The 26,850-nt window shown below is 37.8% G+C and overlaps 1 protein-coding gene and 1 pseudogene across 15 annotated transcripts in view; one reads left to right on the top strand and one right to left on the bottom strand.

Moving 5' to 3' along the window:
* PPHLN1 (periphilin 1) overlaps nt 1-26,850 on the top strand; it is a 124,123-nt gene that overhangs the window by 87,682 nt on the left and 9,591 nt on the right. The window lies entirely within an intron of this gene.
* On the bottom strand, nt 19,030-21,125 carry LOC109029008 (RNA-binding protein FXR1-like; annotated as a pseudogene).

Genomic DNA, 26,850 nt, shown 5'->3' with positions numbered 1-26,850 from the left:
CGCATACTCAATAGCTTCGCTCTCACTTGTGAGAACATATGGTATTTGGTTTCAGTTTCCTGAGTTACTTCACTTAGAGTATTGGCTTCCAGCTCTATCAGAATTGCTCCAAAAGATATTATTTCTTTTTTTTTTTTTTTTTTACAGCTGAATAGTATTCCGTGGTGTATATATACCATATTGTTTCATTGGTTGATGGACACTTAGGTTGGTTCTATATCTTTGCAATTGTGAATTGTGCTACAATAAACGTATACATGCAGGTGTCTTTTTAATTTTTTTTCCTTCCATATTGTATAAACACATGTCTTTTTGATATAATGACTCCTTTTCCTTTGGATAGATATACAGTAGTAGGATTGCTGGATTGGATGGTAGATCTACTTTTAATTCTTTAAATCTCCATATTGTTTTCCATAGAGGTTGTAGTAATTTACATTCCCACCAGCTGAGTAAAAGTATTCCCTTTTCACTGCATCCACACCAACATTATTGTTTTTTGACTTTTTAATAATCGCCCTCCTGGCTAGGGTAATGTGGTATCTCGTTGTTTTAATTTGCATTTCTCTGATGATTAGTTATGTTGAACATTTTTTCATATGTTTGTTGGTCATTTGTGTATCTTCTTTTGAGAATTGTCTATTCATGTCATTTGCCCACCTTTTGAGGAGATGATTATTATTTTTTCTTGCTGATTTGAGTTCCTCGTAGATTGTAGATATTAGTCCTTTGTCAGATGCATAGTTTGCAAATATTTTCTCCCGTTCTGTGAGTTGTTTCCTCTGCTGATTATTTCTTTTGCTGTACAGAAGCTTTTTCATTTAATTAGATCCTATTTATTTTTGTTTCTGTTGCATTTGCTTCTGGGGTCTTAGTCATAAATTCTTTGCCTAGGCCAATGTCCAGAAGAGTTTTTCCCAGGTTATCTTGTAGAATTTTTATGGTTTCAGATCTTAGATTTAAGTCTTTGTTCCATCTTGAGTTGTTGATTTTTGTATAAAGGTGAGAGATAGAGATCCGGTTTCATTCTTCTATATGTGGCTATCCAGTTTTTCCAGCACCATTTATGCATAGGGTGTCCTTTCCTGAATTTATGTTTTTGTATGCTTTGTTGAAGATCAGTTAATTGTAAGTATTTGGCGTTATTTCTGGGTTCTCTATTCTGTTCCATTGGTCTATGTGCCTTATTTTATACCAGTACCATGCTGTTTTGATAACTATATATATGTATGTGTGTGTGTGTGTGTGTATATTCTTTTGAGATGGATTGTCACTCTCTTGCCCGGGCTGGAGTGCAGTGGCGCCATCTCGGCTCACTGCAACCTCCACCTCCTGGGTTTAAGTGATTCTCCTGTCTCAGCTTCTGGAGTAGCTCGGATTACAGGCACCTGCCACCACACCCAGCTAATTTTTGTATTTTTAATAGAGACGAGGTTTCAGCCATGTTGTCCAGGCTGGCCTCAAACTTCTGACCACAAGTGATCCGCCCACCTCAGCCTCCCAAAGTGCTGGGATTACAGGTGTGAGCCACTGTGCCCAGCCGATAACTATAGTTTTGTAATATAATTTGAAGCCAGGTAACGTGATGCCTCCAGATTTGTTTTTGGCTTAGGATTGCTTTGGCTATTTGGGCTCTTTTTTGGTTCCATATGAATTTTAGGATTGTTTTTTCTAATTCTGTGAAAAATGATGTTGGTGTTTTATTTTATTATTATTATTTTATTTATTTATTTTTTGAGACAGTGTTTCGCTCTTGTTGCTCAGGCTGGAGTTCAGTGGCACCATCTCGGCTCACTGCAATCTCCGCCTCCCTGGATCAAGCGATTCTCCTGCCTGTCTCTCGAGTAGCTGGGATTACAGGCACCTGCCACCATGCCCGGCTTATTTTTGTATTTTTAGTAGAGAGGGGGTTTCACCACGTTGGCCAGGCTGGTCCGGAACTCCTGACCTCAGGTGATCCACCAGCCTCGGCCTCCCAAAGTGCTGGGATTACAGGTGTGAGCCACCGCGGCCGGCGATGTTGGTATTTTAATAGGAATTGCATTGAATCTGTAGATTGCTTTTGGCAGTATGGTCCTTTTCATGATATTGATTCTTCCAATCCATGAGCATGGGATATGTTTCTTTTTCAGCAGCTTCTTGTAATTCTCCTTGTAGAAAGCTTTCATCACTCTGGTTAAGGATATTCCTAGGTATTTTATTTTATTTTATTTTTTTGCAGCTATTGTAAAAGGGATTGAGTTCTTGATTTGATTCTCAGCTTGGTCGTTGTTGGTGTATAGCAGTGCTACTGATTCATATACGCTGATTTTGTAACCTGAGACTTTACTGAATTCGTTTCTCAAATCTGGGAGTCTTTTGGAGGAGTCTTCAACGTTTTCTAGGTATATAGTCATCGTTGATGAATAGCAATAGTTTGACTTACTCATTTTCAATTTGAATGCCCTTTATTTCTTTCTCTTGCCTGATTGTTCTGGCTAGGCCTACTCCATTGAATTCTTAACGTTAGAATTTCTAGAAGTTCAATTTGGTTTTCTTTGCAAATTTGCCTAGAATTAGATTGTTTATCACTCATGTTATTCTCTCTTATGTATTTAAACGTTTTATAATCTGTAACTGATAATTTTAATATTAAGGTGTCAGGGTTTTAATTCAGCTGTTGTCTCTGCTGACTCTTACTCGTGGTGGCAGGTTCCCTTGCATGTATTATATTTTGCGGTTGTGAGCTTATATTCAGAATTTTAAGTATGTGTGAACGTGGACCTGTGCTTACAAATACTCAAGGGCAACTGCATGTCTCTACTTAAGACCACAGGCCAAAACCTGTCATTTTTATTTTTATTTTTATTTATTGAGACGTAGTCTTGCTCTGTCTCCCAGGCTGGAGTGCAGTGGCGTAATCTCAGCTCACTGCAACCTCTGCCTCCCGGGTTCAAGCAATTCTTCTGCCTCAGCCTCCCGAGTAGCTGGGATTACAGGCGCATGCCACCACACCCAGCTAATTTGTATGTTTTTAATAGAGGCAAGGTTTCACCATCTTGGCCAGGCTGGTCTTGGAACTCCTGACCTCATGATTCACCTGCCTCAGCCTCCCAAAGTGCTGCGATTACAGGCGTGAGCCACCGCCCCTAGCCAAAACCTGTCATTTTGTTTGACCAACAGGCAGTTTTTGTTTTCTCATTCATCTTTTCACAGAGATCCTAGCTTTATGTAGACCCCTCAGATCCAACTCACTCTTACATGGGCTCGAGGTAATGTCTGTCATCCCTACCAGGCTCTGATTCGTGGCTCTTTGGGGCAGCCATGGCTTCACCACTGTATTAGCGTATCACTCTGATTTTTTGCTTTCTCTTCATCAACAGCTCCTGACAGTTTAAAAGAATGTGTTTCCAAAGTTTTTGACTTTTAAAAGAATGTGTTTCTAAATTTTTTGAGGCAGAAGAATTTTCTGAGAAATGTAGTGTGTTGTTTGGTGCTATCTTCATTTTACATGTTTAAAAAGCTCAAGTGACTTGTTCAAGTTTATGCTAGAAGTGGTAGAACTGTGACCACTTCTTATTTATTGCTTTCTAATATGCTTGTTTGCCTTAAACTGAGATTTAAAAATTAGTTCCAGTTAGAACCAAAGAAAGCCTTTCTGTGGAAGTGACATTTGATCAGACTCTTAAAATTCAGGTAGGATTCTCATAGGTAGAGATAGGAGGTAAAAGGTTTTACATAAAGGTGAATGACATGCATGCAAGTAGGAAAATAGGGAACTATAGGGAATAATCAACAATTATCAGTCGTTTAATGTGGGTAAAATCATCTTACATGTGTATTTTTAAAATCTCGCCTCCTGTACCCTTCATTCTCCCATTCTACTTCCCAGTCACAGCATTTATTGCATTGAATTCACAGAGTACGAATTTTTATTTACTGTGGTAAATTAGAAGGAGCTTGAATAGTCTTGAATAATGATCGCAGAAACTTTGTCTTGACTTGGTAGAAATTGGAAGGAAGTGTTCTGTTTCAACCCCAACAGGTGTAGTGCAATTCAATTCTGGCATTAACCACCTGGAATCAGTGCATACCCCACAATTAAAGGGCACAGTGTCCAACAGTACTGCCCTTACTTCAGACTTCAGCCTCACTTTGAGAATCCCCAGATCACCTGCACTTCTGTCAATTGGCTACAAATCTAGGGTTTTCCATGACCCCATAAGATTCGAGAATATGCTAGAACAACTCACGGAATTCAGGAGAGTGTTATACTTATGAATACAGTTTTATTATAAAGGGTGCAAATCAGGAAGGAAGTGTTCTGTTTCAACCTTAACTAGTCTACTGCAACTCAATTCTGGCACTAACCACTCAGAGTTAGTACAGAACCTACAAGTTAAAAGGCACTGTCTTCAAATAATGACTGAGAAATTAAGGTAGTATGGAAAAGGATGTGATTATATAGATTGTATTTTACTGAAATTTGTAGATTTATATTTTACTGAATTTTGTAGGTAGAATAAAGGTAATAGATAGCAATCCAGTATCATTTTATGAGATAGGTGGATCAGAGCCAGATTGTTGAAAAATTTGAAAGCCAGAAAAAAAGTGTTTGAATTCTATGATGGGCTTGTGGATGAATTTTGAATACATGAGTATTATGATTAAGATGTTTGTTGGAGGATTAGATTGGCTATACAGAAATGTTTGGCTACTTTTTGAGGGAGGCATAATGAGAGCCTAAGTTAAATTGGTAGAGTCTGAAATGCAGAAGAATAAGTGCATGAGAGTATGTGGCAGGCAAGTAAGTAAAACTTAGCAACCGATTTGTCTGTTCATCTGTTTACTTTTGAGCACTTGTGAAAGAAGAAGGGTAGAATGAGAGACTGAAGAGGAAAAACAGATAGAATAACTGATAAAGCAAGAGAGGCTATCAGTAGCACAGATACAGGAACTAATCTTGAAAATTCGGAGAAACGCTTTTCTGAGATAGGAGGAAAGGAAAATAAAGGACAACATTTTTGAGGTGGACAGGAGATGAGTTTGGGAAAGAGGCAGTTTTGCTAAGAGTAGGGGGAAATGGGATAGGGAGGAGGGGGAGTCCTATCAGCAGTTGGATTTCCTGAATTGGGCATGCAAAGGGCTTAGAATACCCCATATGTTACATGTTGATATGGAAGTCAACAAGAGAGACTAAGGAGTTAATAGTGGATCAAATAATTGCAGTTTTGGACTTTTTCCAACAATTCACAGCATCCTTTAAGTAAGCGTAGAAAGGCAAACCGGATTATTTATCCATAATTGACCAAGTAAAAACACTTGAAATGTTATTAAATAAAAGTTGCCCCCTGATAAGGTGGTGAAGATGATGATTTTATAGAAAAAAAAATGACGCAAACTTAGTCTCTTTTACTTTTTAACTCAATGTTTATTTGCCAAGAAGTTCGACCAGTTCTATGAGTAACTAGATTATTGGGACAGTTCAAAATTAAAAAGACAAGTGATAAAAGTTAAACTTATATCCATAACTCAGCTGAACTATTGATCATAATGCTTCTAAAGAGGGAAAAAAGAAAAAAAAAAAGCCCTAGTTTTTTTTTTTTTTGAGACAGAGTCTCGCTCTGTCGCCTTGGCTGGAGTGCTGTGGCGTGGTCTCAGCTTACTGCAAGCTCCGCCTTCCGGGTTCACGCCATTCTCCCGCCTCAGCCTCCTACGTAGCTGGGACTACAGGCCCCTGCCACCAAGCCCAGCTAATTTTTTGTATTTTTAGTAGAGACAGGATGGTCTCGATCTCATGACCTTGTGATCTGCCCGCCTCGGCCACCGCTCCCGGCCCTCTTTTTTTTTTTTTTTTTTTTTTTTAATCAACGCAGGAAATGGGGAACGTATTTAAAATTTTCCACCTAAAAGGAATGAACAATACTATTTTAAAACAAAGATGAGCACTGCAGAGTATTTTGAAACTCAGCCTCCCTAACCAAATGGAGTATTGCAATAATTTTTTTTTCCTGACGTGTAAACGTGTTAAATGCAATGGCTTCCCTATTTGAAATCCTCCAGTGGTTTCCCATTATACTTAGAATAAAAATCCAAAGTCTTCACCATGGCTATAGAGACCTGCTAACACTGTATACTACCTCACCCTCCAAATTTCTTTCATGTTACCCTCATGGCTCACTGTTCTGCAGTCATAGTGGCCTCCTCTCTACTGGGCATGCATTTTCCCCTTCTTGAGAGCCTTTCTTGATTATGACTTCTACTAAGCATTCTCTCTCTGGCCTCTGCTAAATGTCACCCTTTCCCTAAAATTTTTCTTTATCTCCCTGACCAATCTAAGTAGTTCTCCATCATTGAACCTACTTTATTTCCTTTATAATAACTTATCACAATTATACTTTTTTTTTGTTTTTATACATTTTAAAAATATCTTTCCAGCTAAAAAGAGAGTTTCCTGAGGATAGGCACTACATGTTTTTTTCACCACTTGTATACTGAGCCTTCACTTAGTAACTCCTCAGATGTTTGTTGAATGAATTAATGCTTTCTAAGTATTAAGTGCTTTATTACATTCTCTCATTTAATCCTCACAAAAGGTAAGATATTATTATAATTCCCACATTACAAATAAGGAAACGGTATCCCACAAATATATAAAATCATTATTTGTCAGTTAAAAATAAAATTTAAAATAAAAACAAAGAAATTGGGGCTTTGAGTAGGGCTACCTAGCACCCCACACTTAGGGCTTCATGACCATAAAATCTTCATCCCTCTGCCACATTTCCCTGTCAGCTCATTAATAGTTTAAATTCTTTCATATGTGTGTTTTAAAGTAAGAGAGAATGACATTTTAAATGCTTAGAGCATGTTTTTCTTTTTTTTTCTTTTCTTTTTTTTTTTTTTTTTTTGAGTTGGAGTCTCACTCTGTTGCCCAGGCTGGAGTGAAGTGGTGTGATCTCGGCTCACTGCAACCTCTGCCTCCCGGGTTCAAGTGATTCTCCTGCCTCAGCCTCCCGAGTAACTGGGATTACAGGCACCCACCACCACACCTGGCTACCTTTTATATTTTTAATAGAGACGGGGTTTCGCCATGTTGGCCAAGCTGGTCTCGAACTCCTGACCTCAGGTGATCCGCCTGCCTCGGCTTCCCAGAGTGCTGGGATTATAGGCGTGAGCCACCGCGCCCGGCCTTTATACTTTTCTATATAGTAGTTGCATCTATGGAAATTAAAAATTGAAGAGTAGGGTGGTTTTTAGTTTCACTTTTGAAGATTGAATTGTAATTAAATTATATCTGTGTTGTTTAGTATGAATAAGAAGTTACTTGTGTTGATCATCTTTGGCCTAAGTAGAAAGAAAATAAATTATACCTGTGGTAATATTTTTACATTTTTTCCTTTCCATGTGGAGTATTTGTGGATATGAGTGGCTAATTTCCCAAGATGATAACAAGTTGATTCTTATTGCACAAAGTAGTTGAATTTGAAACCTTCATGTGGAATTATATCTGTACATGATGACTTGAAGGCGAAGAAAGTAATTTAACCTGATTTCTATATGGATAGTTGCAAGTGTGTTCAGTATGTGAGGAGAATGTTGCTGCTTCTGCTGCTTCTAGCAGAAATATAGGATATCATAGTCAAAACTGACTTTTAAAGTTATATTTAGGTTGTTCCAATTTAATTAACATGACTTCTTTGCCATCAAAAAATAGAGTACAGAATGCAGCTGCTACACGATTGAGCTATATGGGGTAAATACTGGCTTGAATCACTGGAGAGGATTCAGTGTTTAGAGGAAAAATTTAGAGCTTTCCTGTCACACCTACACAATGGACTGAAAATTTTTCCTTTTGTTTTTACATATAATATGTTTACCTTTTAATTATTGCTTCATCTTAATAATATACTTCTTAAATAGTGTCATCTTGAATGGTACAACTCTTGGACTAGTTTTGTTTGAGAGTGTGTGTATACTTTTTTTTTTGAAAAAGACAATATAAATAGGTTTTTAGACATTTTGAAACTTGTCTCTGTGTGTGTGTGTTTTTCTCTTTTGGTGTTTATTGTTTTCTGGTGGAAATTGTATGACTGTGCAGTGAAGCAGGGTATCTCTAAATGATTTTTTTTTTTTTTTCTGAGATGGAGTCTCACTTTCTCGTGCAGGCTAGAGAGTGCGGTGGCACCATCTCAGCTCACTGCAACCTCTGCTTCCCAGGTTCAAGTGATTCTCCTGCCTCAGACTCCTGAGTAGCTGAGATTACAAGTGTGTGCCACCACACCCAGCTACATATCCTTCCTTCCTTCCCTCCTTCCCTCCCGCCCTCCCCTCCCCTCCCTCCCTCCCTCTCTCTCTCTCTCATTTTGCTAAGCCAACTGTCAGCAAGATTCTGTGTGTATTTTTCATATATGAATAATTGGTACTAAATACTGAGAAGTTTTATTTGTCAAAAACAAAACAGTGATAACATTAGATTAGCTTTCAGGATACTGTGTTTTAGGCTTTTCACTATTTTGAAATGACATTATAATGTCAACTTTCTTCCCTGGTTGATTTCAGAACTTGTTTGTTACAATTCACCTTCCATGTAATTCTAAATCTATTACGGTTTTAATTATAATCTTAACCAAGGAATAATTTTTATTGACCACCTCCTTTTGAACAGATTTATTCACTGATATCAGTTTGCATGTGGATCAGTTGGTTAGGATGATCAAAATGTCTAATTAAAATTTGAGCCAAGGCTAGAATATTTGATTTTATAGTTTTAGATAAATCAGAGATAATTAAAAATCAACTTTTTCTCAGCCTTACACTGGGAGGCTCTGAGGTAGTTATAAAGGAAGCAAAAGAAGTGGTTCTGTCCTCAAGATAATGGAGGAGGTAGGAAGGACAGAAAGATACATACATTTCTTATATATTTAGAGTAACCTGGAAAAATTGATTCAGAAAGACTCTGTGAAAACTATCTTTATTTTATTGATTGATTGATTGATTGATTGAGATAGAGTTTTGCTCTGTTGCCCAGGCTGGAGTACAGTGGTCCGTTCTTGCCTCACTGCAACCTCCTGCTTCCCAGGTTCAAGCGATTCTCCTGTCTCACCCTCCCTAGTAGCTGGGAATACAGGCATGCACCACCATGCCTGGCTAATTTTTGTATTTTTAGTAGCGATGGGGTTTCGCTGTGTTGTTCAGGCTGCTCTCGAACTCCTGACCTTAGGCGATCCACCCGCCTCAGCCTTCCAAAGTGCTGGGATTACAAGCATGAGCCATTACGCTGAGCTGTGACAAATATCATAAACAAAATTTTGAAGAAATTAGAGAAGCAGCCAGGGAAATGCAGATGGCATATGAGAGAAGGTAAAATGCTTTAAAATGTATAGTAGATAGTATTTTAATGGGTGATGAGAAAGTTTTACTAGCTAAGATTTTGTTGAATTTAAGTGGATCAGATCAGAAGCCAGAGGAGCAGTATACTGGGAAGGTTGGAGTTTTTTTTTTGGTGTAGGATTTTTGTTATTTTGTTTTTATTTTAATTTTATTTTAAGGAAGATGGCACCTGTGAATAAGAAAGTTTAAAATAAAAATAGGCTAGAAGCAAAACTGCTAGAAAGAAAGCTGCTGTGCTGTGATGTAACAGTGCTGTATTGGTTAGGTCTGTGCTAGTGTTATGAGTGTAGAAATAGTAAGACCAGAAGTAAGAGTGCACAGGGTCAGATTTCAGCACTAATGGTACCTCTAAAGGCATGTAATCATCCCTTTTAAAAATACTACAATAATTTAGCAGTTACTTTTTACAAATGATTTAGTGTTTTTCAGAAAGTAAGTCAAACCATAAATAATAATTTCTGGACTTTTAAATACTACAACACAAATAACACTAAACCCTCAGAGAGCAAAGCCACATTTTGATGTTTATGCTTTTTATTGTGATAGGACACTGAAAATGTGTATGAGGAGAAGAATGGTTTAATGCCTTTTTCCAGGATGTGTTTATATGAAAAATTTCTGTCTATGTTGTATCTACATGAGCACATGGTAATTTTCCATGAAGTAAGATTAAAGGGGAAATGACAGCGTACTGTTTCTTTTGGCTCTTGTGCTAAGTTGATCAGCCTTCTGACTCTTATCTGAACCAATCAAATGTTCAGCACTGCTAAAACAAAGATTTTTATTTCTGGCTTTCCCTGTTATTCTTTCCTAAAATTGACGAGTCATTCCAGTTTTAGTGATTTTACTAACCAAAAAAGTTACAATGTTGTAAACTAATAGTTCAAATTTAAAAAATCAATTTTAATAAACATGCTATGTACTAAAAATATGTATGGCAAGGTTCATTTGATTTTTAAGGATTTCAGTAGAATTTCTTAGTTATAACACTACCATTTTTGCCCTTGTAGTTTCTAATAAATAGAAATACTGAGTTGTGTTCCTTAATACTGGCTTACCCCAAATTATCTGCAAACAATACGTTAATTTGACTAGATTCCTACCTCAAATCCTTGGCTGTAGGTAAATTCTATTTCAAAAAGACTTCTTGAAAACAAGATTGATATCTTCATTTACTAAAATTTAATAGCACTGTGCTTAGTAACTAACACCCGGTATTTACCTTGAGCATAAAGTGGAAGTAGCAATATGACTAGTTGATGTAATAATGACAGCATGGTTCTAACATTAGTATGTTTATTTTTGTGCACAGTATTATTCTAAGTATTTCTCTGATTCTTGGAAGGAACTTAATATCATTTGAGAAGTCAGTAGCAGTTTATATTTGTATTGCCAACTGGACAAATCAAGATTAATTTTAATTCATATACCAATTACTCTATGAATTTTGCTGTATGGATTAGAAAATATCTACAGACAGATCTTGAAAATATGGACTTCCATTTATATATAATAGTATTTATGGATTTTCCCCACTGTACATAATGCCTTCAGAGATAAAAGTAAAATAATGAATTATTTTAAATATTAATTAATTTTAGCCTACTTTTAATCTACCTGATACCACAGTTCCTATTTTTAAAATGAAGCTGTGCTATTTATATTAGTTATGAATAATACCTTTCTTCTGGAAAGAAAAAACACATCTTGGAAGTATTCAGAATGGTATTGTATGTTACCTAATTGAAAAGTCCGTCTCTGGGAGAAGTATGATTAAGTAGACTGATAATATTCTATTATCCTACATTTCTATATGATGAGCTGAAAGCAGATACATTATTCTTTTTTCCAGTAGAAGTAGCAATAGCTGTATTTTCAAAGGAAACTTTAAGGATTAGTAATTGTTTAGCTTTTAACATGCAAATTTTTTTTTTTTTTTTGAGACTGAGTCTTACTCTGTTGCCCAGGCTGGAGTGCAGTGGCATGATCTCAACTCACTGCAACCTCTGCCTCCTGGTTCAAGTGATTCTGCTGCCTCAGCTTCCCGAGTTGCTGGGACTACAGGCATGAGCCACCACGCCCAGCTAATTTTTGCATTTTTAGTAGAGATAGGGTTTTACCATGTTGGCCAGGCTGGTCTCAAACTCCTGACCTCAGGTGATCTGCCCACCTCGGTGTCCCAAAGTGCTGGGATTATAGACGTGAGCCACTGCACCTGGCCGACCATGGAAAATTATAGCCTATCTTTAACTATGTTGAATAGAGGCTTGTGAAGCACCTTTGATGGGTTTTGCAATTACATTGATGAGAAAATAGATTTATAACATCATGATGGCGTTTCTGCCAATGTTAAAGCACTGCTGATAGGCAGATAGGCTGCAGTGCAAGTATAATTGCACAGGCCTGCACTGCTCCCAGAAGGCCTGGTAACATCTATTCCATGAAGCAGGCTATCTTGGTAGGTATCTGGAGAAAGTTTAAAAACATTATAAAACCCACTCAAACTGCCTTCAGCAAGTAAAGGCAAAGTATTGAAAATTTGCAGGGTTTCTCATGTAACAGGACAGAAACCAAGTTTAGAACCTGGAACTGGAAGACCACGAGGCAACTTATTTTCTTCCATAATTTCCCTTTCTTCCCTTGCCTCCTTTCCCCACCTTCCTGCCATCCCTGTTTCCTAGGTATTCCTTGGTAATGTCAACATCAAACCAGTTTTTTATAAGCTAGTGAACTCTAGGATTCATCTTTATTACTAAAACTCTTAAATCCTGTCTTCTACAAATACATATTTTTCAGTTGGCATATAATGTAAATACAGCTTCGGGGGCTGGCCTATCTTAGGAGGTTAAGGAGGGAGCAGCTAAACAGAAACTGCCTATTTACTGGAGCTGTAGGTAATCCTGACCACCCTGTACTAGCACTTTCTGATCCTGTTTACCTCCTAGCTACCCCCACTCGCTTCAGCCACAAAAAAAGAGATTATGGCATACATTTTGAAAGTCTCCCAGAAATATTGCATGAGCAAAGACTTATTTTTCTTGGGCTGAAAAGTCACGATACCTTGATACTATAAAAAAATGAAAGTTTTTCTAAACATACAGAATATTTAAACTGTTTACAAAACTGTTACAGAAAACAGAAAAAGAAAAAAGCATAATAACACGGTGTAGTAACATAATACAGTGTAAGACATGGAGAAATTTCATAGTAACAAAAGTAACTTCTACTAAAATCAGCTTTCCAATATAGAATTTTTTCCTCAGGTTTTTATTTTTTTTTATTTTATTTTATGTAGGTATGTATGTATGTATGTATGTATGTATGTACTTGTTTATTTTTGAGATAGAGTTTTGCTCTTGTTGCCCAGGCTGAAGTGCAGTGGCGCAATCTTGGCTCACTGCAACCTCCCCCTCCCAGTTCAAGCAATTCTCCCACCTCAGCCTCCCAAGTAGCTGGGATTACAGGTGTGCACCACCATGCCTGGCTAATTTTTTTTTTTTTTTTGTATTTTTAGTAGAGACAGGGTTTCACCATGGCCAGGCTGGTCTTGAACTCCTGACCTCAGGTGATCTGCCTGCCTCGGCCTCCCAGAGTGTTGGGATTACAGGCGTGAGCCACTGCACCCGACCTATTTTATTTTATTGAGATGGAGTCTTGCTCTGTCGCCCAGGCTGGAGTGCAGTGGTGCTATCTCAGCCCACTGCAACCTCTGCCTCCCGGGTTCAAGCAGTTCTCCTCCCTCAGCCTCCTGAGTAGCTGGGATTACAGGCACATGCCACCATGCTCAGGTAATTTTTGTGTTTTTTCAGTAGAGATGAGGTTTCACCATGTTGGCCAGGCTGGTCTCGAACTCCTGACCTTGTGATCCGCCTGCCTCGGCCTCCCAGAGTGTTGGGATTACAGGCGTGAGCCACTGTGCCCAGCCTCCTCAGGTTTTTAAAATGACTTTTATTTTTAAAAAGTTAATATGTGCATCATGGGTAACAAAAAACACAGGAAGCAAGGAACAAAGTCATCCATAATTACAAGCAGTTTACAGTTTGATGTGTCCTTCTAGGTCCTGTGTGTGTATACACGATACAGGATTTTAATATTGAAAGAAATGGGATAGTAGAGTGAATGTGCCACTGGATGTCCACTGGATCATCTGTCAAAAGAAACTAAGGGAGAACTTGCCGCCTCTGCAGGATACTTTGAAAATGTCCCATTTCAACCATAACATGCTCTTTAACCAACCAAAGCATAAGTAGCTTACAGAATAATAATGCTTTTCCCAGCATGGGGCAGATGGCTGATCTGACCTATTTATTTCTATCTTAGTGGCATCCCTGAAGCTATATGGAAAAATAATCCATGTTTCAAATTTCACTAGAGGAATGACTTGAATAACTTAAAGTACAGTATTAGACTTGACACACACACACGCACCCTCATGTATTGTCTCATGGCAGTTAGGAATCATAATCAGATGACCTGCCTTCCAGACCCCTCCAAACCAGTTTCTTTACACTACTCTTCAAAACCAAGCAAGTTCATTTATCTTTGCTAAGGATTTAGTTCAGTCAGGGTTTCATTTCTATTTTGGATTTTAATAATTATCTTGAGTTTGTAGCAGCAGTATGATAAGGAGTGAATTTGAAATCTAGGCTATGAATGTTTATTGTATTTCTTACAGTTAACTCCTTTAATCTCTCTGCTTCACTATTTTTATAAAAAAAAGGCCAATAACTCCAGAGTGCTTTTGAGGATTCTGGTACATAAAGTAATACAAAGGTCTATATGAAAATGTTAAGTTAGTAACTTAATACTTCTAATTTGCCAGGAATTTTTAAATGTCATTATATTTGAATAAGCAAATAAAAAGACCTTTAGAATTGTAACCCACAGCCATCCTTAGACATGGAGACCTTTGCTAGGTATTCCTCCCCATTCTCCAAAAATTGTTCTTAGGTGGTGAGGCCTCCCTGAATTGAGAACTCGACTCATTGGACCCAGTAACAGTTAAAACTTCTATGTTCTGAGACATAACTTCTGTATCTTCAGAAGATCATGCGACCTATATATTGAATTGTCTCCGACCTCTTTGGTGGTAGATGAGCTGGGAAGGAAGTGGAGGGGGTGGGTCTTGAAATAGCTAAGCTGCTTCCCGCTTAGTCATTCCTGCTGACAAATTTCTCTCCTGTTGGAGAGTAACTGGGTGGATCTCGCGCCGTGCAGTTTTCTCAAACCAATGTAAGACTTTTTTTCACTTCGAGAACTGGCTGTTGCCAGTTAATTACTTTCTTTTAGCCTTAGTCAGATCTAAAATGTGACCTTTTGTACAGTCAGGACATTGCACTTTTCTGATAATATTAAATTATTTCATGAAGACTGGACTACCTCATCTGTGAAATTGTAAAAAGATTTATTTGAAGTTATTGTGTTTAAAATAAATTTTCTTTGGATAATTCTCAAATATTTCTTTTGTAAGAAATAGCTGTATATAAAAATCAATTCAGTGTTTACATAAGAATTTTGCCTTTTTAAGCAAAAAGAAAAGTCTGGAGGCATCACATTACCTGATTTCAAACTATACTGTAAGGCCATAGTCACCAAAAACATCATGGTACTGGCATAAAAACAAGCACATAGATCAATGGAACAGAATAGAGAACCCAGAAATTAACCCAAATACTTACAGCCAACTGATCTTCGACAAAGCAAACAAAAACATAAAGTGGGGAAAGTACACCCTATTCAACAAATGGTGCTGCCAATGTAGGAGAATGAAACTGGATCCTCATCTCCCACCTTATACAGAAATCAACTCAAGATGGATTAAGGACTTACATCTACGACCTGAAACTATAAAAATTGTAGAAGACAACTTAGGAAAAACCCTTCTAGAAATTGGCTTAGGCAAGGATTTCCTGACCAAGAACCCAAAAGCAAATGCAATAAAGACAAAAGATAAATAGCTGAGACTTAATTAAACTAAAGAGCTTTTACACAGCAAAAGGAACAGTCAGCAAAGTGAACAGACAACCCACAGAGTGGGAGAAGATCTTTACAATCTGTACATCTGACAAAGGACTAATATCCAGAATCTACAACGAACTCAATCAAATCAGCAAGAAAAAAAAACAATCACATCAAAAAGTGGGCTAAGGACATGAATAGACAATTCTAAAAAGAAGACATACAAATGGCCAAAAAATATATGAAAAAATGCTCAACATCACTAATGATCAGAGAAATGCAAATCAAAACCACAATGCAGTACCACCTTACTCCTGCAAGAATGGCCGTAATCAAAAAAATCAAAAAACAGTAGATGTTTGGCATGGATGTGGTGAAGAGGGAACACTTCTACACTGCAGGTGGGAATATAAACTAGTACAGCCATTATGGAAAACGGTGTGGAGATTCCTTAAAGAACTAAAAGTAGAACTACCATTTGATCCAGCAATCCCACTACTGGGTATCTACCCAGAGGAAAAGAAGTCATTATATGAAAAAGGTACTTGTACACATATATTTATAGCAGCACAACTTGCAACTGTGAAATCATGGGACCAACCCAAATGTCCATCAGTCAACGAGTGGATAAAGAAACTGTGGTGTATATATATATACAATAGATTACTACTTAGCCATAAAAAGGAACAAATTAGTGGCATTTGGAATGAGTGGGGTGAGATTGGAGACTATTATTCTAAGTGAAGTAACTAACTCAGGAATGGAAATCCAAACATCGTATGTTCTCACTCATGTGGGAGCTAAGCTTTGTGGGGTGCAAAGGCATAAGAAAGACACAGTGGACTTTGGAGACTCAGGGGAAAAGAGTGGGAGGGGGGTGAGGGATAAAAAAGACCACATATTGGGTGCAGTGTATACTGCCTGCTCAGGTGATGAGTACACCAAAATCTCACAGATCACCACCATAGAACTTACTCATGTAACCAAACATCACCTGTTCCCCAATAACCAATGAAAAGTTTTAATACTTAATTAAAAAAAATGAAGTTTGCCTTTTTAACTTCTTCTTTTTTTTTTTTTTTTTTTAACTTAAGGGACTTTCTAAGTGACAGATATCGTTTAGGGAGCTGAATTGCTATCTTAAACTGTGATCTGTTTCATTATGATGGATGTTTTGGACATGACTTGGGAAATGTGCAAATTAAGCCTACTCCTCCTTGCTTTTATTAAATAATTTTTATTATTCTCAGACACGACAATATCAAAAGCCAAATGAAATTTTATCATATTGCACAATATTTGTACCCATTTTCTCAGCATTTAGAACTTTAAAGCCTATTTTATTATGTATTTAATTGCCTTCCATCCTGTGTTCATTATGAATATTTTTCTTTAGATTTAGCCTTTTTATATGTTTTGCATCTTAGAAATTCTTTTCCCAAGCCAGTAATTGACATTGAATACAAAATTACTTTTCTCAAAATTCATTGAGCAATGAATACATTGGTTTTTTTCCTAATCAACAGTCTTTAGTTGTTTGTTTATTGCCTTTTGAATGAGAGAAAAAATGTCTACAGTGTTTCTACCATAAGTTATTTTAAGTCTAAGAATTTGGTCTTTGCCTTACCTGCTCATATCTAGCTCCATTTTGATTGCAGTCTACTATCTTTCCCAAAACTTCCCTATATTCCAAGATTCATTACTGTTTAAACACTCTATGCTTTTTTGCTTCCAAGGTGCTTAGAATAATTCACGCTGTCTTAGTGCTCCCTGCAACTCCCATGATCTTTTATTTGGAATAATTACAACACTTTATATTTATCTTATGGCATTTACCATATTCTGCCTTGTTGTTTGGTTATTTTTAATGTGTTGGTCTTTTTACTAGAATGTAAAGTCCTTGAACAGAGCATGTTGTACTCTGACCAATTCCGGTGCTTTAACATAGAAGGTGAGCTCTAGCTGTGTGGCAGGCACATTTATCTGTCATTCACACTCATGTCAGCATTTGCAGATTCATTAATATCTAACCCATATCGAGAAGATGCAAAGCTCATCCTCCAGGGTCAAAGCAGAACAGATCCATCTTCATTTTATTTTGAAAATTTTTGTATACCCATCACCTGGATTCTATAATTAAGCTTTTGCTCTATTTGTTTTGTCACTTATCTTTCCATTTCTGGATGTAATAAGAAATATATATTTGGCTTCTGCCCCCATTTCTTGGCACACAGCTTGGAATCTTAAAGTGATGTGTCTTTTTGTATGTGAATGAGGTAACCAATGGCCGGGGGAGCTCCTGGATAGGTTCTGTTTAGGGGCTGATTGCCCAGGGAAACCAACCATGTGTTTAGAGAGTTGGAACTTCAGCCTACCCCCTTGACCTCTAAAGGGGTGGAGAGGGACTGAAGGTTGAGCCGCTCACCAAAGGCCAATGATCTAATCAACTGTGTTTTTGTGATAGGTCTTCGATTTTAGCTGCTCTTCTCTCTCTGTCTCTGACACACACACACACAGACACACACCCCTACAGTCACACACACACACACACACACACACACACACACACCCCTACAGTTGATACTTGAACAACTCAGGGATTTGTGATGCTGTCCCCCTGCCACCCTTAACATTTGAAAATTCAAGTGTAACTTTTGACTGTCCCAAAACTTGACTACAGATAGTCTGCTGTTGACCTATCAATAACATAGTCAGTTAACACATATTTTGTATGCTATACATATTACATATACTATATTCATTTTTTTGTTTTGTTTTGTTTTGTTTTTTTGAGACGGAGTACCCAGGCTGGAGTGTAGAGTGCTATGGTGTGATCTCGGCTCACTGCAACCTCCGCCTTCCCGGTTCAAGCAATTCTGCCCCAGCCTCCCAAATAACTGGGATTACAGGCGCCCACCACCACGCCCAGCTAAATTTTGTATTTTTAGTCGAGACGGAGTTTCACCATGTTGGCCAGTCTGGTCTCAAACTCTTGACCTCAGGTGATCTACCCACCTCAGCCTCCCAAAGTGCTGGGATTATGAGCGTGAGCCACCGTGCCTGGCCAATACACTGTGTTATCTCTTTTTTTTGGAAGATCAATGTTTATTTACTATCTGCATACAAAAAGATATTGCACATCAAACAACCGAAATTAAACAAAACAAGATAAAAAAGATACTCTACTGAAGACTAGCATGTAGTTTATATAGAATAAACCTTCTGGAAATTAATATTTTCAGTAGTTCCAGTTATGTCTGAATGGACATGACTAATTCAGCTTAGTGTTTTAACTAAAGCTATGTTTTATTTTTAAATACTGTACACTTTAATAAATAAACCAAACAAACCCTCAAGGTGGAACAGTCACTGCCAAATATCACCCAGTGTCCCTGCAGATGAGAGTTTAACAAATGTATTCCAGTGGTCTGCAGATTTTTCTCTATATACAGCATTTAAAAAACATATTAAAACAGACCAGTTTCCAGACTAAACTAATGGAGAAATTACAGTTCAGTGCAAAATATTTTAGACTGCATTTTATTCTAGTTTTCCTCAGATGAAGAAGTGGTTGCATATTAAAAATGTAACAAAAGCAGCCAGTGCTTTCATAAAGAATATTATGTTAGGGATCCCACCTCACCCACCACCCCCCATCTGCCATATTTTGAAAAGAAAATAACATTTCTTATAGCCAGCAACTTTTTTTTAATGTTACATGTACTATTCTCAAGGAACATCTGACGGTTTATAACCCAGTAGGTGTCAAAGTATGTTTAATGTATGATTTATTCAGGATCCCTCCCCTTTTTGAATTCCAAATGGTAGAACTGAAAGTGCGATGTAAAGACTGGCGATCCATATTCTATCTTTGGCAAGCTTGTACAAGCACTGTTGTAAATGTAATGTAAAAGAACTGTAAACTAGGAACTTCTTCAGTTTATGAAACACCATTCAGGACTGCTGCTTCTTGACTGTTTACTTCTTTTAAGGTATTAATCTTTTCTTCTCCTGGAATATGCTGTAGCTTAGAAATGTCATTGCCAGAAGCACTAGTTGGGCTATTTATTGCCTTTTCTGAAGGACCATGCTCTTGAATCACATATTTTGCCTAGCCCATTTTCAGTAACTGAAGCTGTATCAGATTCAGTCATTCCATCCATCAGAACAGCATCTTCATCAGTCCTTCGTCTACGAGACCTCGTATGACGATTAGTACTGTGATGAGATTTGCTGGCATCAGTGTATGCAGTCTGATCTGATTCTGATTATCAAGTAAGCTGTATGGATTGCTGTCTGGATCTCTGGGCATAGAACTGATGGAGGATTTGCCACCACGTGGTCCACCACAACCTCGACCCCCTGCATCTTCCTCCTGGGCATCTCCTGCTGTCACGCTGATGTCGGCCGTCTCGATCATCTTCTTCAATGACCAATCACTCAGCTTGTCTTTACCCTCAGATTCTATTTCAGAGGGGTTAGACAGCTCAGAATTTGTACCATAACTGGAGGTGTAATTAGGGCCCTGACAACCTCTGCCTCTTCCACTATGAGATCTAGAACCAATCTGTTATGGCTGCTCATTAATCTGTAGGCATTCCATTCTTAGCTGTTCTACTTCCTTTAGATAAGCAATATGGTACTCTAAAAGAACTTGCACATTTCCAATGGTTTCTTTAGTGCCAACAAATACAAATGGAATCATACTGTCTTCTCTGGGTAGTTTATTTTCACTGTCCCCTTCAATTCTCACCCGAACCATATCAGATTTGTCCACTATTTCTTGAATAACTTTGCCATTTTTTCCAATTACTTTTCCAATGAGATTCTTAGAAACCTGAATAAAATCCTCCACAAATTCCAAGAAACCTCTAGCCTTTTTTACAGCACCAGCACTCTCTGTAGATTCTAAATGTTCCAGTGTCTTCATCTAGCTTAATGCGGTAACTCCAGGAACCTTCCTAGCTTGCTGAATGTTACTACCATGTGTTCCTATTGCCACACCCATTAAATTTTCTCTCACAACAAATTCCTCAGGAAAAGCTACTGCAAGTTGTTTTGTGCATTCTGAATGCTTAGTGATCTCTTCATTTCTGGTCATAAGCATCAGCTTCATACAAATACTTCACAAACGCATGTCACTCAAGATGTTTACTTTCTTCACAGTTGCTTCACTGGCAGACAGTGTCATTAGCTGTGTTGTTTCTGGATGGTAAAAAATTCTGCATGCTCCTATGCTTTCTTAAAATCTTTATGTGCATTTTCATTAGCACACGCCTCTCTCATATCCTCAGGAAAATCCACTGTGCATTTAAAGACGGTATTTTTTTTTTGACAGTTTTATTGACAGGCCAAAGTTGTTCAAATGTGACTATTTCATTGTAAGTAGCGTCACAAGCAGTATATTCAATGACAAAATTCTCCTTTCATCATCCAAACTTTAGCCACCCACCATCCACATGGCTCTTCGTCATTTGCTCTTGAATATACCTCTACTTCATCTCCTTCACTAATTTATTTTTTTATATCAGGTGGTGGAGGTAATCTAATCTCATTAAATGGAACCTGGCATTCTGGGTGCCAATTATTTTCAAAAGCAACTGTAAGGGAGTTGCTTACTTAAGGGAGTTGCTTACTTAAGGGAGAACGCAGTGGTGCGTTCTCTGCTCACTGCAAGTTCTGCCTCCCGGGTTCATGCCATTCTCCTGCCTCAGCCTCCCGGCTAGCTGGGACTACAGGTGCCCACCACCATGCCTGGCTAATTTTTTCTATTTTTTTAGTAGAGACGGGGTTTCACTGTGTTAGCCAGGATGGTCTCGATCTCCTGACCTCGTGATCCACCTGCCTCAGCCTCCCAATTGCTGGGATTACAGGCGTGAGCCACCGCACCCGGCCCACACTGTATTCTTAAAGTAAGCTAGAGGAAATAAAATGTTATTAAGAAAATAATAAAGAAGACAACATATATTTACTATTCATTAAGTGGAAGTGGATTATCATAGAGATCTTCATCCTCCTTGTCTTCACGTTGAATAAGCTGAGGAAAGATAAGTTGGTCTTGCCATCTTAGGGGTGGCAGAGGTAGAAGAAAATCCACATATAAGTGCACCCACTCAATCCAAACCTGTATTGTTCAAGGACCAACTGTGTGAGATGATAGATATTACTATCTATATGTATCCCATAACATGTTGTAAACCTTAAATACACACAATAAAATTTATTTTAAAAAAACATAACACCACCAAAAGTTCAGGGTTTGGAGAGCTTCTGGGTTGCTGAACAGGTAGAGCTGCTACAAAGGTGGCATACTCAGAGTGGGCACAACAGCTCCATTCCTGTTCCCCCATACCTTGCCCTACATATCTCTTCTATCTGGCTGTTCCTGAGTTGTACCCTTTTATAATAAACAGTATTTGTGGAGCTGGAGACCATTTTCCTTAGCAAACTAACATAGGAACAGAAAACCAAATACCACATGTTCTCATTTGTAAGTGGGATCAGAATGATGAGAATACATGGACACAAGCGGGGGAACAACACACACTGGGGCCTGTTGGAGGCTGGGGAATGAGGGACGGAGAGTATCAGGAAGAATAGCTAATGGATGCTGGGCTTAATACCTAAGTGATGGGATGATCATAAAAGTTGGAAATAAAAATAAATAAATGGTATTTGTAAGTAAAGCACTTTCTGTGAGCTGCTCTAGCAAATGATTGAACCCAAGGAGGGGCTTGTAAGAACCCTCAGTTTATAGTTGCCTGGTCAGAAGTTTTGGAGGCCTGGGACCTGTGAATTGGTTTCTGTATTGGGGGTTAGTCTTGTGGGACTGAGTCCTTAGCCTATGGGATCTTAACCCAGTTGGTGTCTGCTGGGGAATTGATGTGTGGGCATGCCAGAAGTGAAGTGTTGAGTATTATGAGTGAGGGTACAGTAGGAGAGGAAATAAATTACTGTTTCTTTATGTTTTTGTTTTTGTTTTGTTTTTTGAGACGGAGTCTTGCTCTGTCTCCTGGGCTGGAGTGCAACGGCGCGATCTCAGCTCACTGCAACCTTGGTCTCCCAGGTTGAAGCAGTTCTCCTGCCTCACCCTCCCCAGTAGCTGGGACTACAGGTGCATGCCACCATGGCTGGCTAATTTTTGTATTTTTAGTAGAGACAGGCTTTCACCATGTTGGCCAGGCTGGTCTTGAACCCTGACCTCAGGCAATCTGCCCGCCCTGGCCTCCCAAAGTGCTGGGATTACAGGTGTGAGCCACCGCGCCCAGCCCTGTTTAGGTCTTATATTTAAATTTTGTGGAATCTGGTTTTGGCATTAACTATTCTGCAATGATTACATTATTTGGAATTATTTCTTTTTTATATGTGGAATTATTTCTTTTTGTCTAGTATATTATGATTGAAAAAAACTAATAAGCTGAAAGGGATAAAAAAGTCATAATTAAGGATTAATCTTTGGTTGAATTCTATATATTTATAAATTGGTCTGTATTTGTGTATGAGAATTCTGTAAACATTGATTGCTGAGGCTTTTTAGCATGTCCTTAATTTATAATTGGTTTTGCAGTTGCTTCCTTTTGTGGTTGTAATAATTTCACTCACATATTGAATGTAGGCACTATAGCTCTGATCCATGTGTTCATAATGCATTTCTTAGCAACCACCAGTGTTCTTTTTAGGAGCTGTGTTTTTAAGAGGCATTGGGGCTGCAGCTTTGAGGAGGACTCAAAAGATATCTTTTTCTATTAATACAGCACAAGCAGCAACATAGATTACAATAGTTTTGACACCTTCTGCATTACTATAGACCAAAATTAAAGGGTTTAAATTTATCTCCAGTATTTAATATCAATGTGCTATCGCTTTTTTCCTGACCTCATCAACACATTAAACATTATGAATGGTTCCTTGTGTATTACGCCCCAATTGGAGTTTCTTTTTTTAACTTATTTTTATATACCTTTCATTAAAAGTTGTAGAACATTTTACAGATGCTAATTATATTTCACAATGCTCCTTTAAAAGTTGTAAGCTTTTATTTTCCACTTTAATGGTAAAATAGTTGCAAATATGTATTTAATTTACTAGATCACCACTTAACCATGACAACTTTCCCTTCTTTTTACTCCTCAGTCCTCCATGACAACTCTGCTAAATAGAATTGTCTGCAGTGATGAAAATGTTTTATATCCTCATGTCCAGTATGGCAGCCACTAGCGTCTGAAATAGAGCTAGTGTGACTGGGAAACAGAATTAATTCTATTTCACTAATTAAAAATAAAATATAGTCACATATGGCTAGTGGCTACTGTATTGGACAGCACAGCTCTCCAGTCTCCACCATCCCAACAAACTGCTATTGTGGTTTACCTCCTAATTGCCAAATCCAGTCAATATGTTTCTTTGATCTTTCTCTGGCATTTGATTGACTGTGTCCTTATTTTATAAACTCTTTCTTTGGCATCTGTGCCTTCACTGTCTCTTGATTCTTAATTTTTCTGTGGATGATATCGATGGTTTTAGATGTCTGCACTTGGCTCTTACATTGTCTTAAAGCACACTTTAGCTATTCATTCAACGTTTACTGGGTATCAGTTTTGTGGTGCTAGGAAGAACTTACTCCCTCCTTCAAGAAATTCCCCTGGCCTCAGCTGGCATTACTGCTAAAGATTATAAAATCAATCTCTTCCTCACTTGCGTTTATTTCTTCAGAAGTCCAGACTCATGTACTTAACTTCCTATTGATAGTTGGTTCTGGTTGTCTCATGAGTGCCTCAAGTGACTACTTAGTACTGAACTTATCTCCACTCCTATATAAAAGCAAAAAACCTTCCACCTATCATTCTTTACATTATCATACATCTACTGCTTCTTAATTACAATATCCCCCCCTTATCCTTAGGGGATATGTTCCAGGATCCTCAGTGGATCCCTGAAACTCAGATAGTACTGAACCCTGTGTATACTATGTTTTACCAATCCGACAACTGAGAGGGCTACTAAGTGACTAACAGGTGGGTAGTATATAAAGATTGAATATGGGACAAAGGGAGGATTTATGTCTTGGGCAGGATGAAGCAGGATGGCACAAGATCTCATCATACTACTCAGAACAGCATGCAGTTTAAAACTTAAGGATTGTTTGTTTCTGGAGTTTTCCATTTAATATTTTTGGACTGCAGTTTACAGCAGGTAACTGAAATCTCAGATAAAATGGGGACTACTGTACTTGTAAAGCCTCTAATCTCATCTTTCTTTCACACATCTTGTCATATTTATTGTCCTGGCTCTCAGGAGCAGGAACCCAAAGCATAGATTCTTGCTCATTTTTCTCTTCCTGATACATCCAAAGGTTCCAATTTCTACTTGTAGCTCTTTCCCTCTTTGTTAATTTATCAGTTGATGTCTAAGCTCCTTGAAGGAGCTCTTCATGATCTCGTTTCAGGGTGAATATCCTACGCTCTAGCTGTGCTAAGCCAATAGTATTTCCCCCAAATGCCGTTTCCTTTTCCTTTTCTTTGTTTTCCTAGAAAGAACTTATCAGCTCTAACACCATTTTCTACTACTCCCTTCTATAGACAAAGGCAGAACAGTTGTTTCTCCTGTTTCCATCATCATCACTATAGCTGCCTTAGATTAAATGCTTCCTATGTGTCAGGCACTATTCTGAGTGTTCTGTATTATCTTATTTAATTCGTAAACAGCACAGTCAGGTGTAGGTACTGAAACTCTGGCACAAAAGTTAAGAAACCTTTTTTCCTTTTTTACTTTTATGTGATTATTTTTGGGAAAAAAATTTAATTTTATTTTTTGGAGCTGTTTTAGATTTATAGAAAACCTGCAAGAGCATAGAGAGTTCTTATATGCCCGTTCTCCCTACACAGTTTCCCCTATTATTAACATTTTGCATTACTGTGATACACTTGTTATGATTGATGAACCAATATTGATATATTAACTAAAGTCCATAGTTTACATTAGGATTCACTCTTTGTCTCCTACAGTTCTGTGAATTTTGACAAATGTATAATATATCATTCAGTATCCTACCATACAGTCCCATACAGCATAATTTCATCTGCCTAAGAAATGTCCTGTGTTCCACCTGTTTGTCCCTTCCACTTCCCCCTGGCAACTTATGATCTGTTTAGTGTCTATGGGTTTTTGTTTTTTTAATAACCAGAATGTCATATAGTTGGTATCATAGTGTATAACCTTTTCAGACTGGCTTCTTTCACTTAAGATTCTTTCGTGTCATTTTGTGGCTTGATAGCTCATTTCTTTTGATGAAAAATATTCCATTGTATGAGTATACTGCAGTTTGTCCATTTATCCATTAAAGAACATCTTGGATGCTTCCAATTTTTGGCAGTTATGAATAATGTTGATATAGAGATTTGTATGCAGGTTTTTGTGTGGACATAAGTTTTCAACTTATTTGGATAAATACTTAGCAGTGGGATTGCTGGATTGTATGGTAAGACTGTGTTTTGCTTTGTAAGAAACTGCTGGACTGTCTACCAAAGTGGTTGTACCATTTTACATTCCCACCAACAACGAAGGAGAGTTCTGTGGCTCTACATTTTTGACAGAAATTGGTGGTGTCAAATTTTTTTGTGGATTTTAAGCTGTGGATTTACATTTAAATCAAATTTAAATTTAAGTTGTGGATTTTAAGCATTCTAATAGATGTGTAGTGGTATCTCACTACTCATCATCATTTTAATTTTCAATTTCCTAATAACAAATGATGTTGAACAATTTTTCATATGTTCATTTGCCATCTGAATGTCTGCTTTGGTGAGGTGTCATTCAGTTTTTTGCCGTTTTATAATTGGGTTTTTTTGTTTTTTGTTTTTGTTTTGTTTTTTGAGACAGAGTCTCACTGTGTAGCCCAGGCTGGAGTGCAGTGGCACGATCTCAGCTCACCGCAACCCCTGCCTCCCAGGTTCAAGTGATTCTCCTGCCTCAGTCTCCCGAGTAGCTGGGATTACAGGCATGCGTCACCACGCCCGGCTAATTTTTCATATTTTTAGTAGAGATGGGGGTTTCACCATATTGGTCAGGCTGGTCTCAAACTCCTGACCTCGTGATCCGCCTGCCTCAGCCTCCCAAAGTGCTGGGATTACAGGTATGAGCCACTGCGCCCGGCCCTCTTATTGTTGAGTTATAAGTTCTTTGTATATTTTAGATACTAGTTTATCACATACGTGTTTTGCAAAGATTTTCTGAGTCTGTAGCTTGTTTGTTCATGCCCTTAACAGTGTCTTTCACAAAGCACAGATTTTTAAATTTTAATGAAATCCAATTTATTGGGGTTTTTCTTGGATTGTCTTTGATGTTATATTTAAAAGTTGTCACCAAACTCAAGATCACCTAGATTTTTTCCTCTGTTATCTTCTGTAAATATTATAGTTTTGCATTTATATTTAGGTCTGCGATCCATTTTGAGTTAACATATGTTTGAAAGGTATAAGATCTGTGTCTAGATTATTTATTTTGCATGTAGATAGATAACCA

The sequence above is a fragment of the Gorilla gorilla genome, chromosome 10, assembly GCF_029281585.2.
Source record: "Gorilla gorilla gorilla isolate KB3781 chromosome 10, NHGRI_mGorGor1-v2.1_pri, whole genome shotgun sequence".
Lineage (NCBI taxonomy): Eukaryota > Metazoa > Chordata > Mammalia > Primates > Hominidae > Gorilla > Gorilla gorilla.
This window is presented reverse-complemented; position numbering and strand designations above follow the sequence as displayed.